The 18,396-nt window shown below is 37.8% G+C and overlaps 2 long non-coding RNA genes across 2 annotated transcripts in view; one reads left to right on the forward strand and one right to left on the reverse strand.

The window, feature by feature from the left end:
- The window catches only part of LOC141577399 (uncharacterized), a 194,407-nt gene extending 180,324 nt beyond the window's left edge, over window positions 1-14,083 (forward strand). Inside the window, exon 3 of the long non-coding RNA XR_012506273.1 lies at window positions 10,053-14,083. This is a non-coding gene — a long non-coding RNA (uncharacterized LOC141577399). The remainder of the gene's footprint in view (window positions 1-10,052) is intronic.
- Window positions 1,311-6,753, reverse strand: LOC141577398 (uncharacterized). The gene is made up of 3 exons (XR_012506272.1): window positions 4,247-6,753; window positions 3,696-3,788; window positions 1,311-1,893 (listed from the first exon to the last, which is right to left on the reverse strand). It is a non-coding gene; the product is annotated as an uncharacterized LOC141577398 (long non-coding RNA).
- Window positions 14,084-18,396: the final 4,313 nt, after the last annotated feature.

Here is an 18,396-nt window from a genome sequence, read left to right on the forward strand (position 1 = left end):
AGTCCTGCTCCACGCTTCTTTCTGAGTCCTTATGAAGAATAGTTCCCATCAATATTTCGACTAACAGTTTCCCCAAAGACATCTAGTTGTTTCTTTTTTTTTTTAGCATGATCTACAAAATTCTTCCAGTCTCTGCCTGTTGCCCAATTCCAAAGCCATTTATACATTTTTAGATATTTGTTATAGCAGCACGTCACCCCTGATACCAAATATAGATTAGTTTACTATTGGTGCTGTAACAAATAGTCCAAAGAAGTATTTTAAACAATGCAAATATATAATCTTATAGATCTGTAAGTTTGAATTGAAGAAAAAAAAAAGCCTTATTGGGCTAAAATTAAGATACCAATAGTCTGTCTTTGTATTTTGGGGGGTTTTTTGTGTGTGTTTTGTTGTCGTCATTTTGTGTGGAGTCTCTAGGGCAGAATGTTTCCTTGCCTTTCCCAGCTTTTAATGGTAACCATATTTCTTGGCTTTTGCCCCTGTTCCTTTACCTTCAATCCAGTGATACTGCATCACTTTGACCATTCTCACAACTCCTTTTCTGATGACAGTTAGGAAAGGCTTTCTGCATTTAAGGATGTCTATGATTAGACTGGGCTCCCTGGGTATCCAGCACGGTCTCCCCATTTCAAGATCCTTAACATTAATCACACTGGCAAAGTCCCTTTTGTCATGTAAGATAACGTACTCATTGGCTGTGGAGATTATGATGCAGACAACTTTGGGAGCCATTTTTCTTCCTACTTGGCCTCATCCAAACAGACTCAGCCACTGTCCAGTGTATCCCCTTTCCTTTTCCCTTCTTTGAGTACTTTCTGTCCCACATCTGTGTGTTTTTAACCTTTTGAATGAGTGTGACCATTTGCCTCATCATTTGATCAGTGTTGCTTGCTCAAGGAGCCCTTGGTGTCTGACAGTCGATGTGGACTCAGATTATTGTAGACCTCCTTGAAGCTTGGGTTCCCCAGAAAACAGAGTGTGAGGTGGAGCATATATTTTAGGGACTTGGTAAGAGAGGACTTTGGAGATCATCATCACTGTAGAAGAGGAAGGACAAAGCAGCAGGGTTGGGCAGAGGGAAAGCTCTGGATGCAAGGTTGTCTCAAAGAACACCTCAGGTGACCAGACATTAAGGAAGGAATTTCTGAGGCCAGATGGACCCCTTAGATTAGTCCGTGTTACAGTGAGGGAACCAGGTCTTTATGCTATGGAAGCTACCAGCCAACGAACGTAGGCTGCCCACAGAGAGAGAAGTAAGGCAGTCCCTGCAACCCAGGACAGCTTCCAGGGAGGGCTGGCAGTTGAGAGCCATCAGCCAGCAACAGCCACAGCAGATGGGAAAGCAGCTCTTCAGTCTTGAAGGGGCATCTGGAAAGCGCATCACAGCATCCGCTACTCCTGCAGGTTCTGATTTCTTAACTTAGATCTGATCTTTGCTAAAATATGTGTGTTATCTGTTTCTCTGTTGATGGTGTCTGCCCAAGGCACACATTCTGCCATCACCCAAAACTGGCATAAAAACTGAACATTTGCCTGTTTGTTTATATATACCTTTTCCAACTCCATTCAGTTCCTCCTGCTGCTAAATCATTCCTTTCTCATTTGAGGCCCCAGTGTACTAGAATAAATTGGGTGGAAGTAAAGAATGTAATATCTCTTTTGCACGGCTGGTTGTTTTCCACAATAATTTAACTTCCAGTTTAGTCTGTAGAATTGGATAGTGTGAAGGTGTAAAATACTGGCTTCTCTTTTACCTAAGTTACCTGCAGATGAGAACTAGAAATGAGAATTCCTGCTCCCTCCTTCAGTATTCTGTGCAGTGTGACACGGGTGGACTTGGAGTCAGAGCTGTGATAAACTTCAAGACCCACCACTTACTGGCTTTGTGACCTATGGCAAACAAAAACAAAAACAAAAACAAAAACAAAAACAAAAACAAAAACAAAAACCTTCACTACATTGATCTTTGGTTTCCTCATTTGCAAATTTTAAATAATATTATCCACATCAGAGTGTTGCCTATGTGCTGAACATACTGATATAAAACCTCTAGCATGGTAGGTGGTGTAAATTATTGTTCAGAATGCATTTGCTTCTTCTTTTAGCTCATTTTTAGATCTTTAATAAAATAACCTTTCATCTCTTCCCCTCACCTGCAACTTTCCACAGGCCACCATCCTCATTATGTACTTAGTATATTGTATGTCTATTATCACAAGCCTGGAAATATAGTATTTAGATAAATTGAATTCATGACATGCTGTTGTTTTATGAAGATGTAAACTCTTTTAGGCAAACTGAAATGTAGAATAAGCTTTATTCACACCTTTATAAGTGTAAATATACTTTCATTTTTAGGAACATAAATAAATTTTGTATGTAACCTGATTAGAACTTAAATTTAAGTTGGGAACACAGAAGCAATTATTTTTGGTATATCTATTTGTGGAATAGAGAGATATATAAACTTATTTGTTAATTTCAAATTTCAAAGTGTACCTGTTCTAAAGCTATGCCTATAATAATTAAATTTTTTTCTAGGATAAGTATGTCTCTGGAGCATTTTGAAAAACATATTTTCATAAACAGATGAACGCCAAAATACGTTTCCCAAGAAAATGTGCATAGAGAGAATTTGGAAGACCATTTTTAGGGCACGTGAAACAAGGGAAGTAGAAACATAAATTATCACACTGCAGCTATCAAAATTTTACATACCCGTCCATAGTATAAATACGGTTTAACAACTTTGGACACGCACACTCTTGTGTGCCAAAGGGAATAAAATGTTCATGAGACAACATCTTATACTATATATCTACTTTTAGTTCTGCACTCTGATTTTTACTGTTTTGTTCTATCCTATCCTATTTTATTTAAAAAATTGTTGCCTCACCCCTAACTTGCTCTCATGACCCACTATTCCATCATAATCCGTAAGTAGGTCAAGTCACAGTTTGAAAAATACTGCTGTAAGGCTCCTAGGATTCCATATTAAAAAGTAATGCTTGGAGGTTTAGGTAAAAATACATCCAGAAGTTTCTGTGAAAGAAAGAATTAGATAGATCTTGGTTGCGTTCAGTTTATAATTCCTAAAAAACATGGGGGAAAAGTAGAAACCATCACCATTAAACAGAAGTCAATCAGACAGTCCATTGACATGTCTGTCTGTCTATCTATATGGAGAGAATTATATTTACCAAGTTTGAGAAAATTCTGAAAGCATTTTAGGATATGGTGTATTAAAAAAACCCAAGGGATACATATTTCTGAAATAGAAGGTCATCTGAGTTCAGTTGCTGAGCTATTCTGTTAGCATATATTTATTTTGAGGGCTTAAATTATCTTCTCAGGCTTAGAAAGAATTAAAAGACATGTATGAATTAAAACCAATTTATTTGTACCAGTAGTTTCTTAATTTTATGTTTCAAAACACAGCAGTTTCATTCCCTTGCTTCATAACAGAAGGAATGAAAGGTGTGTAAGAGGCAGAGTCAGCATTCCTCTTGCTGCCGGGCATCAGGACATCGGTGTGTCACAGAACTGCTGATGGCATTTCTAGCTCACACCTGAAAGAGGTTGCAGATATGGGTCCTTGGGAAGTGACTTTATATAACCCAGTGCAGGGACACTGCTAGTGTCATAATTAAATCTCAAGCCATAAGATTCAAAACAAGGCTAATACCACTCACCTTTCACGTGTCTTCCTCTCCGTTAGACTCCAGGTGTAAGCAGCACGTTAACTAAGGCTCAACTGTGTTACTTCTGTGTTCTAACACCGTGTTCTATTTTAAGCAGAAATGTACAATGTATTTTTTTCTAAATTAATATGCACACTTAGAAAGGGCTAGCACATCAATGGATATATAATTCAGATCAATAATTACATAAATATTCCAAATGGAGAGAGTTTTATCATTTCTGGAATGACCATTTAAAATGCTCAGTAATTAATGACTATTTGTAGGTGCAAGTTCCAAGCAGAGCCGTCACTCAGAGTTACCCATTTCTCTCAGAGCATCCACTTGTGTTTTGCCCCCTGTAAACTGTTACTAGAAAAGTTACTTAATAGATTATATTTATCTCAGTTGTGAGGGATTGATGCCATGTTAATGTTTGCTCCACCTTTTAGAGGTTTATAGATTTAAAAAAAAGTATATCCGAATACAGCAACTTTAAATATGCATACTTTGTCTCTATTATTACTGTGGCATGTTCACTCACTATGAGTTTGCAATCCTACCTCTTGCAATATATCATGGTCCATTCTAAGTAGTAGTAGTTCTTCTTCTTCCTCTCCTTCCTCCCCTTCCTCTCCCTTCTCTTCTTCTTCATCATCATCATCATCAAGCATCTGCATAACAGCCCTAGAAGGTCAGCACTGTGATTATTAGTCACCTGTCCGATGTCATATGGCAATTAAACAGCCAAGCCTGATGCAGCGTGTGGCAGTTTTTACCAGCAGGCAGTCTTAGACATAAATCGGCATCAGTTTTAGCAGCTGAACATTCCTAGCTCTGACATGTCAGTCTGTGGAATTCATCCTTTCTCAGAAACACAGACACCAACGAAAAAATAATTGTAACTTTTTTTGTATGTTGTGGCTTAGACAATCAAAACCACTGTTGGTTAAGGATATCAGTGGCCCAGTTTTTATCAAAGGTGAGTCTTTCAGGGCTTGAGATAACTCTTTAGGAGTATCTGAGTCCATGCAAGTAATGAAGATAAATATTTGTAGTGAGTGACCCATTTGCTGAATAACAAGATATGAGTGTGGACATATCCAGATTTTACCACATACAGGCTGGGAATGTGGCGCATTTGATCGTGCCCTGTCCTGGCCACAGCTGGTGGAATTATAGCAAGTTATTTTTTCCCCTCTTCACTATTCATCTACTACTCCAAACACTCCACTTTTCTAATTTTTCTAAGGAAAATAATGTGGCTGAAGTTATTCTGCAGGATCCTTGTGAAGCCGTTCACAACTCCATGAATTCTCTTCCAAGAGGTAACAAAATTCCCAAGGAATGTGGTTCATCTGGTTGCTAGGAACAGTCATCATTCTCATGGTACATGCAACAAAACGTATGGCAGAAAATACTTTAAACCAGGAACTCCAAAAATAAGAGCCTGGTCAAATAAAAGCCTGAAACGTGTTGCATGCTAAAACTCCTTTTGAGTAATAATAATATTCAAAGATTCTAAAAACTCCTGCAATCAATATAACTAATTAATTCAGCAAATCTGGAAATATTTGATTATAAAATCTCCCTCTATGTTTGGTAATAGCTCAATTAATATCGTATACATATTACTTAAAACTAGAAATGTAATCATTAATGTTTGAAGCATCTGTGATTTTTAGTAAGTTTAACATCCTTGTTAAGTAAAGATTTTCTCACAGTTACTTGATAGTGATGATTAAACAGGAGCACCTCTGCAAAGTGCTTGACAGGAAGTCCTTCATGCCAAAGCGGGTGGCCTACAGATACTATTTTGGACCTGAAGTCAGATGGCTTGATGTCATCATCTTCTCTAATTACTAGGTGTACTAACTTAGGGTTTGGAATATAGCATCATTAAGGGTAAGTTTCCTTTTCTGAAACTGTGGTTATTAACAGCACCTATCTCAGACAATTATCGTGAATATCTAATGATATTATTCATGGAAAGCACTGAGAAGTTTGCCAGCACAAAGTACATGTTCAATTAATGTTAGCTATCCTAATTGTTCTTTCCTTGCCCCTACCTCTTTCCTCCTCTTTCCAGGGCGGTTCCAGCGGTGCAGTATGCAGATGTGTACCCCAAAGAAGGAGAATAACATTTAATCTTACCTGCTTTCTTTCACATTTTACATCCAATTCTGTCAGCTCCCCTTTCAGAATACGTCCAGAACCTGAGCATCCTGGTTCAGTAGGGTTATTGCGATGACCTTGTGACTGTTGTCCACGCCCCCGCCCCTGTCCCACTGCCATGGGCGCGCGAAGCCAGCAGCTGGGAGGTCTTCACACCCGTTCATCGGGGGCCTCGCTGACTCAGCTTTTACTTCCCTCCCCGCTGCCACTGAGGCTCATTATCCTATGAACACGACAAGAATATAATACTTGGCACAGGATTTACATTTGCTGTTACTTCTGCCTGCAAATTTCTTTACTCAGGGTTCACAAACTCTGTTTTCATGTCAATGCTAAATACAGTTTTATCAGAAGAGTCTTCCCCAAGAAGACAATCAAAATATAGTATCATTCTCTCTTCTCATTACCTACCTTGTTTTTCTTCTTCAAACTTACCACATCTGATCATTTCAGTTTCATCTCCCTAAAATGTAAGTTCCATGAAGAGAGTCGGTTATCTCTTTTTTTCTCCCATGGATGCATTCTTAGAACCTGTAAAAGTATTTGACACACATTGCTGCTTCATCAATATTTGATGAATGGATTACTTTGTTGAATAATAAATGCTTAGGTCTCACCAGTTTTTATCAATGGAAGAAGTTAGTGTGATATTTCTTGAAGCTTTTAACTACCTTGCAACAAAAGAGCACAGATGGGGAGAAAAACTTAGTAAATGCACTGTTACAGGCACAGAAGAAGTCACGAGATCTACTGAAGATAACACAGACGGAAAGGAAGAACGAATGTTCTTTTATTCAGATTAGCCTATTTTTGTTTTATGAATGTGAACTTTTCTTGAATTTTTGACAATATAAGCTAGATACTTTTTTCCATTTTCTATTTTCTTGGAAGTTGGTTTCTTTGTTTATTTGACTGTTTTCTCTAGTTTCCCTGTCTTCATTGTCCTCACATGTCTACTGAGAATTCATTGTCCATTCATATAAAGCATAGGGATCAGTAATAATGAGTGGTAATAAATGATCAATATTCAAAACTAATGAGTTTCCTTATAGAGATCACTGTTCTGTAGCAGGAAATGCAGGTGTGAATGGAAAAGCCCTCACTGTGATAAAAGGGTAAGGTTTTCCTCAGTCTGTGAGCTGTATACACCATGTGGGAAAGACTAAAGTGACCCCAAATACTGTCTTGGGTATCTTGGTAGCCCTACCATACTTTCTAGGGAAGTACATACACTGATTCTACATTTTGCTTGGAGAGCTGGTCTTTCTAACTATATTGAACCTACGAACAAACCACAGATACTGCTGTTTTGGTATGGATGGGAGAGGACTGGCCAGTGACTTATCCTTTAGGACACGATACAGCAGATTCCAGCCAATGGCTTGTAGGAGTTGCCCAGGGCAACTGTGACTCATTTCTTCCGTAGTTCTGCTGTGTCTGCTTGCTAATTCCTCTGGCTGTATTTAGTTGTGTTGTTGATTTGAACAAAAGAGCTCCTTAATTTCCATAATCCTTCAATGTAACTGGTTGACTTTTCTAGTTATTTGAGAAGCTATATATTTATTTAAATTTCATCTTTGTAGTGTATCTTCTCATGACAATTCACGCATTGCATTGCACTCAATCCTTTCAATCACTTATGTCAAATACGTGTTGGGTTTTGAATGGTTTCTTTGCATGTACATGAATACAAGTAAAGGGTTCATGGGCCAGGTTGGCCCAGCGGAGAAGACAGAAGAGATAACAGATAACGTAGTGGACTGAGTGCCATCGAAGCGGTAAACTTGAGATAACATATGTCACAAACACAAGGAGTTTGGGACTGTTTATAGAAGAGCTGATACTTATGCTGGGTACTGACGAATAGGACTTAAACAGGCAAAGCAGGCTAGGGGAACAAAGCCCAGAAATGGAAGCTTCGGAAAGAATATCCTAGGTGGAGAAGCTATAACTGGATATGATATAACATAATACAATATAATAAGAAGTAACCTATAAACAATTTTCACCTTCAACAATTCATTGCTACAACTAGAATAAAATATTTATTGGCAGAAGGAAACGGAGGTTTATAAACTGGTCTCCAGACATGTCTTTCTTTCTTTCTCAATATTGTTTTTCATAATACAATATCTTTTTTAAAGAAGCCAAGTTGTTAAGTCAGAGCGATGCTGTGATGTATCTAAAACATCGCAATGTCAGTGTCCAGATAAGCACAGAGCCCCTGTGCTTTTGAAAGTCATTCAGCCTTATGATGAAAACTCACAATTAATTTTTTGTACTTATGTTTTTCATTTTATGACACTCAAGATATTTCCTTTTCCTTTGTTGAAACACTATACACACTGCAAACCATAAACATACTGGTTTTCCAGTGTGCAATTAAAACTGCTCAAACTCTAGGAACCAGGAGCAATATTTGACCTTGTGTGGGCTATAGTTATAATATTAACCAACCAAATTACAATAAAACAAATAAGAGGTTAATGAAATTGCTTTGCTTCTTTTAAATTCACAACAAAACATAGTGCTAATTAAAATGTTTATTTCTACTTTTTTCTGTCTTTCCCATTCTGTTTCCATTTTGCCCTACATTTACATAGTCCTTTTAAAGATTGATCCAAAAATTTTCAATTCCTTTGGATTATTTACTTCCGTGTGTGTGTGTGTGTGTGTGTGTTTATTCTGATAGAAAACTATCATGTTCTCTTGTTTTTCACCAATGTATATTTAACACTAATAACATTACTAGGACCTTGCATGCCAAGATTAGGTCTGAATAATCTTTCTTAAGTATCATTTTTAAATAGTTTTGACATAGGTTGCACACATTTAAAGCATATAATTTTATAGGTTTTGATACATGCATGTGCCCAAGATGCTGTTGCCAAAATCTTTATAAACGTATTTATCATTATTAAAAATGTGTACATGTTCCTTTGTAATCTCTCTCTCTCCCTCCCCTTTATGACCAATTAACTTCCTTCCCCATCCCCAGAGAAACCATAGATGAGTTGTCTACAATCTTTCCATAGATTCATTTGCATTTTCTAACTCTACTACTTTATATAAATGAAATCATAAATTGTACACGTAATCCACTTAACCATAATTATTTTAAAATTCACCCATGTAGGGATAATTACCAATAGTTTCTTCATTGTTGTTGTTAAATAGTATTCAACTTTATAGATATAACATATTTGTTTACAAGTTTATTCATTGATTAATATTTGGGTTGCATCCAACATCCAGCCATTACAATGAAAGTTGTTATGAGCACTTACGTACAGGTCTTAATATATGCATGTGTGTGCTCCCATTTATCTTGAGTAAGTCTTAGGAGTGGGAAGTCTAGATCATGCAGAAGGTGTCCAGTTAACTTTAAAAGAAACGGCCACATCTTTTCCAAAGTGACTGTATAATTTTACATTCCTGCCATCAGTGTATGAGAAGTACAGTTCCACCTTATCCTTGCCAAAATTTTAATAGTCAATCTCTTTAATTCTTGCCATTCTAATATATGTGAAATGGAATCTCATTGTGGTTACACTTTTCATTTTCTAATGATTATTCATGTTTAGTATCTTTTCGTATGTTTAATGACTCATCATCTTTGGTAAAGGATTTTTTTCATAAATTTTGCCCATTTGTTTTAAACTGGGTAATTTTGAGAGTTCTAGGTACAAGTCCTTTATCAGAAATATGGTTTATATATATTTTCTTCCAGTCTGTAACTGGTTTGTTGATTCTTTTTACATTGACTTTCAAAGGAAAGAAGCTTTTAATTTTAATGAAGTCCAATATATTGGTTTGTTCTTTTATGGGCTTTGTTTTTGGTATCAAATCTTAAAATGCGCTTGTATAAACACAAGGTCATATGCATTTTTCCTATGCATTTTAATTGAATTTTATCACTGTAAGTGTTACATTTGAGTTAATTGTTGTACATTGTATGAATCTAAGGGGTTTATTTTGTTTGTTTTGCATAAGGTTATCAATTGTTCCACCTACTGAAGTGCTATTTTCCCCTTTTTGTTAAAAATGAGTTGCCCATGTTCTTTTTCATTACGCTGATCTATTGTTTTTGGTCCGCATGTCAATTATACACAGCCTTGATTACTGCACCATTATAATAATTATTGAAATCAGGTAGTTTTGTTCATCTTTGACAAAATGTTTTGGCTATTCTAGGTTCTTTACATCTCTAAGTATATGACTGGGAAAGAGAAGCAAGATGGTGGAGTAGAAGGACGCTTGTAGCTCACCGTCTCCCACATAGGCACCAAAACTCACATCTATGGACCCACTCAGCCACCCAGAGCACCTGCTGAACTCTGACAGAACATCGCCGCCTTCAAAAGACAAAGGTGCCAAAAATCTGGTAGGAGAAAAGGAAAAAAGAAAGAAGAAAAAGCAAAACAGTGCGGGACCAATCCCACAGGGAGGGAGTGGCAAAGGAGGACTGGTGCTCATTTGCTGGGTCCCCCCCTCCAACGGAGAGGCCAGTGGGACAGAAGGGGAGCCTCCGAGGTTTAGATCTGCCCTGAGCACCCCTTGACCGACAGAACTGAGTTAAATGGGCACAAAGAGTCCCCGTGACACCCAGCCTGAGACGCAAGCCAGCAGCTGGGGCTGGGACAGGCCTCCTGAGTCGGGCGGAGGACTGGGGCGGCTGCACTGAGGCAGCCCCAGGGGACTGCAGGGGGTTGCGCGCCATGGCTGGGAAGGTGGACAGAGCAGAACAACCTCAGTCCCCTATAAATTGTGAAAAAAGCAAAGCAACACAGCTGGTGTGCCCTGGGGGGAGGGGCGCCGTAGCCTTTGTCTCCTCAGACCTGCACTGCCATTACTGATGCTTCTCGTGAGAAGAGAGGCGGGGCGCAGCCACAGCCACCATCTCCTCCTGTGCTCAGCGCCCGGGTTGGGGAGGGGCCGAGACCTGACTCCACACCCCGGGGCTCCACAACCTCATAGGCAGGACTGAGACTTGTCTACAGCCCGAAGCAGATAGGATCTTTCTGCCCTGGCACCTCAGAGTACTCGTGCCACCAAGACAAATAAGGAGCTGAGATTTGGCATGGAACAGGGGCAGCCATTCTGCGGTCTTCCCCAAGCCCACTTTCAGAGCGCCGACCCGAGGTGGAGTGGGCAGCTGCACAGAACAGCGGAGCGACCGGTGCTGGGAGAGGGCGGGCTGCTACCACTGTTCCTGGCAGGAATGCAGCACCTGACCATAGAGCCGGGAGAGGGCACGATCCACCCACCTCCCTCGCCCTACAGCAGCAGCTGAGTGCAGCATCTGGAAGGGGAGTGATCCGCCTGCCCACTGAGTAAAAGCTCAGCACCTGACCCAGTGTTGGGAGGGGGCGCATTCCGCTAGCCGACAGCCACTGGGAGCAGCACAGACGAGGGCACCAACAGAGGGCCTCTGGAAACAACAAGCTGAGTTCACAAAACAGGGTGAAGACACAAAGACCTCTCGATAAAATCATTAAGAGCACACCATCTCCAGGAGAACTAGATAACTGATACTCCTTAAGCCACTGTGCCAAAGAGATATGAGCAATATGAAGAAGCAGAGGAACCACTCCCAATTAAAAGATCAAGAGAAATCCCCTGAAAGCACAATCAAGGAAATAATACACACTGATGGCCTACTAGATCAAGATTTCAAAGAAGGAGTGAAAGTACTGAAGGAACTAAAAGAAATAGTGTTTAGAGATATAAAATATGTCAAAAATGAAATAGAAGGTATAAAGAAGAACCAAGTAGAATTAGTAAACTCATTTGCTGAGATGAGAGCTGACCTAATGACTGTACAAAGCAGGCTAGATAATGCAGAGGAACGAATAAGTGACCTAGAAGACAGGGCAACAGAAAGCACCCAATCAGAAGAGCTGAGAGAAAAACAAATAAAAAACAACAAAAACAATATTAGGGACCTATGGGATAATATAAAGCATGCCAATCTACGCATATTATGGGTTCCAGAAGGGGAAGAAAAAACAAAGGGGATTGAAAATGTATTTGAGGAAATCATGACTGAAAAATTCCCAAACCTAAAGGAATCAGATATCCAAGTAAGGAGGCTCAGAGGGTCCCAAACAGGAAAAATCCAGACAGACCCACACTAAGACATATCATAGTCAAGATGGCCAGAGTCAAGGATAAAGAAATGATTCTAAAGGCAGCAAGAGAAAAGCAAAGAGTGAGTTACAAGAGAACCCCCATAAGGCTCTCAGCTGATTTCTCTACACGAACACTACAGGCCAGAAGGGAGTGGGCAAGATATATGCAAAGTCCTGAATGAAAAAAGGATGCAGCCAAGGATACGCTATCCAGCAAGGTTATCCTTTAGAATAGAGGGAGAGATAAAGAACTTGATAGACAAGCAAAATCTAAAAGAGTTTAGCAACACTAATCCATGCTAAAAGAAATATTCACAGGTCTACTCTAAATAGAAAAGAAGCAGGATGCTACAAAAATGAGAAACTCATAACTGGAGAGGAGATAACTGCCATGAATTACAAAAAGAATAAACACAAATTTGTAAAAGAAGACATCTAAATAATTAAGAGTGGGAGAGGGAAGCAAGGAAAGCCACTGTGGAAAACAGCATGGATAGTCCTCAAAAGACTAGGAATAGACTTACCATGTGACCCAGGAATCGTGCTTCTGGGCATCTATCCAGAAGGAACCCTACTTCAAAATGACACCTGCACCCCAATATTCATAGCAGCACTATTTACAATAGACAAGACATGGAAGCAGACTAGATGTCCATCAACAGATGACTGACCAAAGAAGCTGTGGTATATTTATACAATGGAACACTATTCAGCCACAAAAACCAACAACATAACGCCATTTGCAGCAACATGGATGTCCCTGGAGAATGTCATTCTAAGTGAAGTAAGCCAGAAAGAGAAAGAAAAATACCATATGAGATCACTTATCTAAATCTAAACAAACAAACATAAATACAAAACAGAAACAAACTCATAGACATAGAATACAAACTTGTGGTTGCCAAGGGGGCAGGGGGTGGGAAGGGACAGACTGGGATTTTAAAATGCAGAATAGATAAACAAGACTATATTGTATAGCACAGGGAAATATAAACAAGATCTTGTGGTAGCTCATAGCGAAAAAAAATGTGACAATGAACATATACATGTTCACGTATGAGTGAAAAATTGTTCTCTACAGTAGAATTTGACACATTGTAAAATAACAAAAATGTAAAAAAATATGATTAATTTTTAAATTAATAATGAGTGAAGATGAACTATGCATAATATTCATCTAATTACCTAGGAACATTCTAAGTAAAAAATAAAATGTAAACATAGGGGATCATCTAACTTATGCCTTTTCTTTGACTTGATTAAAATATTTCAAATTAGTTACAGCTGGTAAGTTGATACAGTAAACATTAAATTGGCTCCTTGTATCTAAAATGTACATGTACTTTAATTAATCTAATCTAAAATGAAAATTTTCCCTTCTAGAGAGTTGTAACATCTCAGACCTTGGAAGAATGATCTAGTTCAACTGTCTCCTGGGGCTCACAGAAGGCAAGAGTTTGTAGAAGATTAAAACACTACCATTTATAATAGGCGAAGTTAAGATTCATAGCAGGTGGGCCCTGGCCAGTATGTTCTACATTATACTCATCTCTGTCTTCAAACTTCACTTAGTAATATTGGCTGGACTCCTGGGAGCGGTCCTCTCAGAGCTACTGAGACTCTGTTTGCTGGGCTATCATCGTCAGTAAACAAACTCACAGGTAGGTAGGTAGACAGATCAATCTTCATTTCTAAGGAAATAAACAAGCTATCACTACTGGTATAGTTTACTTTATGCAGTGTAAATATATCCATATCTTTGCTGTTACTATATAATGGAAAGCCAGTGTGCTTTATCTTCTTTGATAATGTGCATATTTCTTTATCATCCACATCATCTTAATGAACTTAATTTTACCTTAAAATTCTGATAGATTTTTCTCAATGTCCCTTGCTAGGCTCTGTCCAAGTCTGTGAATGTTCCCAAATGATTTTAGTAAGGATATCTTAATTTCCCTATCTAAAAATGACAGCTTTAGATATGAAGGTACATATGAGGACCCCCCCAGCTGTTAAACTGTAGTATCTGTTGGATATTTGAAAGCAATGGATGTGTAGGGTCAGTCAGCATGTTAACAAATAGATATACTGAAGACACAGAAACTCTGGCTCAGAAATAATTCAGGAATGGCTGTGCAAATGGAAGAGTGGCTGTTACCAAGATGAGTGAGACTAGCACTTACCCCTGAAGTACCTGTAATTCCTGTTTCAAGTTCTACATGCCAGAGAATAATAGAGATATTGCTATTGAGACTTTTCTGAATTAGAAACAAAATTCCCAACCTAGGATGCAAGCAATCAACCACAGAAAGGACTGATTAAAGTACACTTGCTCTGAGATTAAGACCTCATTCTCATTCACCAGTGGTTTGTTAACGAACTGTAGACTCCATTTTTCATTCATTTGTATTTATTAATCTTCATAGAAGGCCGTTGCTTCTTTAAAGAATATTTCAAGTGTCCTATGAAAATGATACTTTAAAAAGTAAGCATCCACTTTATACTATCTGACTTTGCTACTAACATTGGCAGGAGAAGGTTAATGACATTCACTTCAACCTCCAAGCATCCTTAATCATTAACTCAGTAGTGATAGACATTGTCTCTGGTCCAAAGCTACTCTCCTGTTATCTATGAGCGTTCCTCCTAAAGCCCTTCAAATGACCTTCAGGAGTCCTGTTACAGCACTTCCCAATTTATTCTCTAATTTATGATATCTAGGGGGCATTTGTCACATTCCTGAGAAATTTGGTAGCAAGAAGTATATTGTTCTGAGTAGGAAGCTCAGTAAGACTAAAATGGTAACAGAATAGCAATGCTTCCGTCTCTAGATGGTCATGTTTCTATTAACATGAGGAAGAGTTCACTGTTTGCAAAACATTGTGATAAAATTCTATGTTTTAATTGATGTCACATAAGAAGTTAATAAAAATAATATATATGATAGATTTAATTGCTGAACAATGGCTTTCCAACTTGTAAGTGGATAATAGCTCAAAATGTAAAAAAAAAAAAATTTATATTTCTGAGCAACTTTTTTTTAACTATCTTTATAATTAATTAGGCTATTTTAAAAAGTTCTCAATTCCTCAGACGAATAAGCCAGGGCAATAACATAGCTTTCTTCAAAATTTTAGAATTCTTTACATATTGAAGCACAAAATGGATTGCCCATATTGCAGCAATTCTTAAAATATGTTTTTCACGCTTATGCTGTTACAACTTTGTGACTAGCATCAAGGAGACTTTTAAAGACACAGGTAAACCTAAATCATCCAGAGACCTCAGACTTATGAGTCGCCCGCAAAACATATTCACACTTAGAATAAAGCCTTGCTATCTGAAGCAAATAAAGGTGTAATTGTGTTGTCTTCTGATTTTTTTCCCAAAATTATATTGTAAAGAGAATAATTCTGAAAATTTTCACTTCCCACAAGTATGCTGTTGATTGGACTCTGTAACTATCTTTATATGAGTAAATATTTGAAGCATGTAATTACATCTTTCATAAGAAAATGTATAGTCATTTTATTCTTAAAATTCCAGTATTTAAGAGTAAAATATTGTAGTGTTACTTTAACTCGACATGGCCTTATTAGCTTTTTAAGTTTCTGGGAAGAAAAACAATTCCATTGAAACTTCAGGGAGGAAAGTAGGTGGGCAGAGATAATGACAGCTGGAATGTCTCCAGAACACTGGGGCTAACATCCTGATTATTAAAGCAGCATCTTTCACAGCCACAAATTATTTCAGATGAACCTAATCTATCAGTTCCTACTTCCCTGAAAGGCCTCTTCTAATTCCTGCTGGAGCAATGGCCACCTGGAGAGAAAGGTGACACATTTTCTTTTCGGTACACTTCAGATTCGAAAATCTCCATGAAGCTGTTTCTCTGAATGCTTAGGCATTCTAAAATCGTTGCCAATATGAGAATATTCGATCCTGGTTTCCGAGGACTGCCCAGGACCGTTACCCACACCCAGAAGGTAACGGTCCTAGGCTGCGCATTCATTTAGCTTTCGTTTATTGAATTGTGCCTTTACTATGTCAAAGCTGCTATTAGTGTAGGCATTAAAACGTGGGAACCCGGAAGACAGAATGAAGGAACTACTGAAACAAGAGGCATAAAAGCATCTGTAGACCCCTCCCCAGCATGTTATAAAGCGATCACTAAGAATTTAGGGGGATGAAGCCTATGAATTGAATTGTGACATGGGAATCTTAGTTTTCAGGACGTTATGCTAGTATACGGTTCTTTCAGAGAGACAGAATACAGACATTAAGGATCACTGAAGTTGTTGGAATATTACTAAGTTTCATAGAGAAGTTTAGGTAAAAATATGAGAATATGTCATCAGGTTATTTGCCTAATTTGTAAACATTTAGAGCTGAGTGATCAGAATGATTACATGTAACAATTAGGAGGACTTGGTAAAAGGGGTCAACGACTTCACATTGACAACATGAATGAATGAGTGAATCATGTCTAGATATACCTGATCTACCTGTAAAGGAATAATATCCCCCCAAATATCTACTCCTCTCAGATTCCTGCCTGGAAGATGACAGATTTAACAGAGTTTCCAAAAATCACTTCATCCTCAAAAGCAAGAAAGAAAGGGTGCGCTTTCCAATTTATACTTGTCTTACTAAATTGTTTTTTTCTTGTTAGTTCTGAATACATCAGATGGATTCTGTCCTCAGACAAGTCAGTCAGCCACAAGGGACACCCCTTCACTTTTACCTATGTGTGAAGGAGAAATGTAAAGGAGCTGATATAAAATTATAACAAATATGTACATCCAAGCAACCATACAGTTGCAAATGATTATAGGACTTCACCAGGAAAGACTGATTGGCAGTAGTATAGACTGTTCAAATTTCAAAGCATGTATCTTTATTTCATGAAACCAGAAAGCTGCTGGTGCCATGTAGCTTACCAAGAACATTTGACATCAAACAGACCTGGGATTAAATACAAGAGTTCTATCACTTGTGTAAAAAAAAACAAAAACAAAAACAAAAAAAAAACTTCCTATGCCAGAAAAGTTTTTATTAACTTTCTCTGGTATTTCATTTCATTTCATTTCATTATTTTATTTTATTTATTCTATTTTAACCTAAATAATACAGGATGAGTTTTGTAATGAGAAACAGGGAAAATATCAAAACTTGGGGTTGTTAGGAAAATTGTACAATATAATGAAATAATACAGCAGAATTAAATAGAATAGATAAATATTCAGACATGAATTCCTACATCATTATGAACTTTGCCTCACCAGTACCAGCTTTAGTAATATCAAGAATTCAAAAATATGTATTTCTAGAAATTAATGTACTAATATACAATTAAAAACTGGAGGCTGGAGTCCCTCCCGCCCAATAGCTTATCTGGGAAGTCAATCTAAGGAATACAATGAGGAAAAAGAATGTAGGATCTACTTTTTATTAAAGATTGCCAGGTTATAGATTAACCTTTTATAATTAACTGACTATACCTCTTTGTGTCCTTGAGTTCCATTTTCAACAAAGATTAGAAAAGGAACCATCAAAAGCGACATATTAATCAAAAAAATTAAAGGGTTGTAGTGTTCCTTTTTTCTACTTTTCTCAAGCAGAATTTCACAAGAGATCATGTAGGTGATAACCGGGTTGTCTTTGAATTAACTGCCATAGTGGTTCAGTATACTATTATTTCCAAGTGATGAATTTAGTATCCAGGACTGGAATAAGACCAAAGAGTAATCATCATAAAAGCACGAGGTTTCCTTTTCTTATAACATTTACCATACTTTAAGTACTTGTGCAGTGGTCTTTTTTTTCTGGGTAGTTTTAAAATATTTTTGAGGTTAGGAACCAGAGTTTTCTATTCACACTACTTATTTTTGTGCCTAGTACAATGACATGTAGAAAACACAAGAACAATACATTAAATTGAATTGAAAGGTTAAAAATGAACGTAAGAGGACATAGAGGAGGCTGACTGTCTCCCTCACAGCAAAGTAGCTGAATTCGGATCCATTTGGCTTATGGTTGTAGAATTGGGGGGCTTGTCTGAAGTACAAGCTAATAAATTACCCTAAAATATGCTACACGGTCACCGTGCTACACAAGTAATACAGTGTAGCCTCATGGCCTTGTCTAATAAAGAAGCTTCTAGAGTTCTTACTGCTTGAAATGGGTGAAAATGAGAAAACTATTTCTCCATCTGACATGGCTTTGGAACAAAAACTAAAATGACAAAATATTGTAATAACAGCTATGCTTCAGCATTTCCAAGTTGGATAGAAACACAGAGTGAAGATACTTTGCAGTCTTTGCCTTAGATGTATTTGAGATACAACGGATTTTAGTGTTTGGTTAAAAAACCCAAGTTTTTATGATTATCAACATGGAATATCGTA

The sequence above is a fragment of the Camelus bactrianus genome, chromosome 4 (genome assembly GCF_048773025.1).
Source record: "Camelus bactrianus isolate YW-2024 breed Bactrian camel chromosome 4, ASM4877302v1, whole genome shotgun sequence".
In the NCBI taxonomy this organism is placed as follows: domain Eukaryota; kingdom Metazoa; phylum Chordata; class Mammalia; order Artiodactyla; family Camelidae; genus Camelus; species Camelus bactrianus.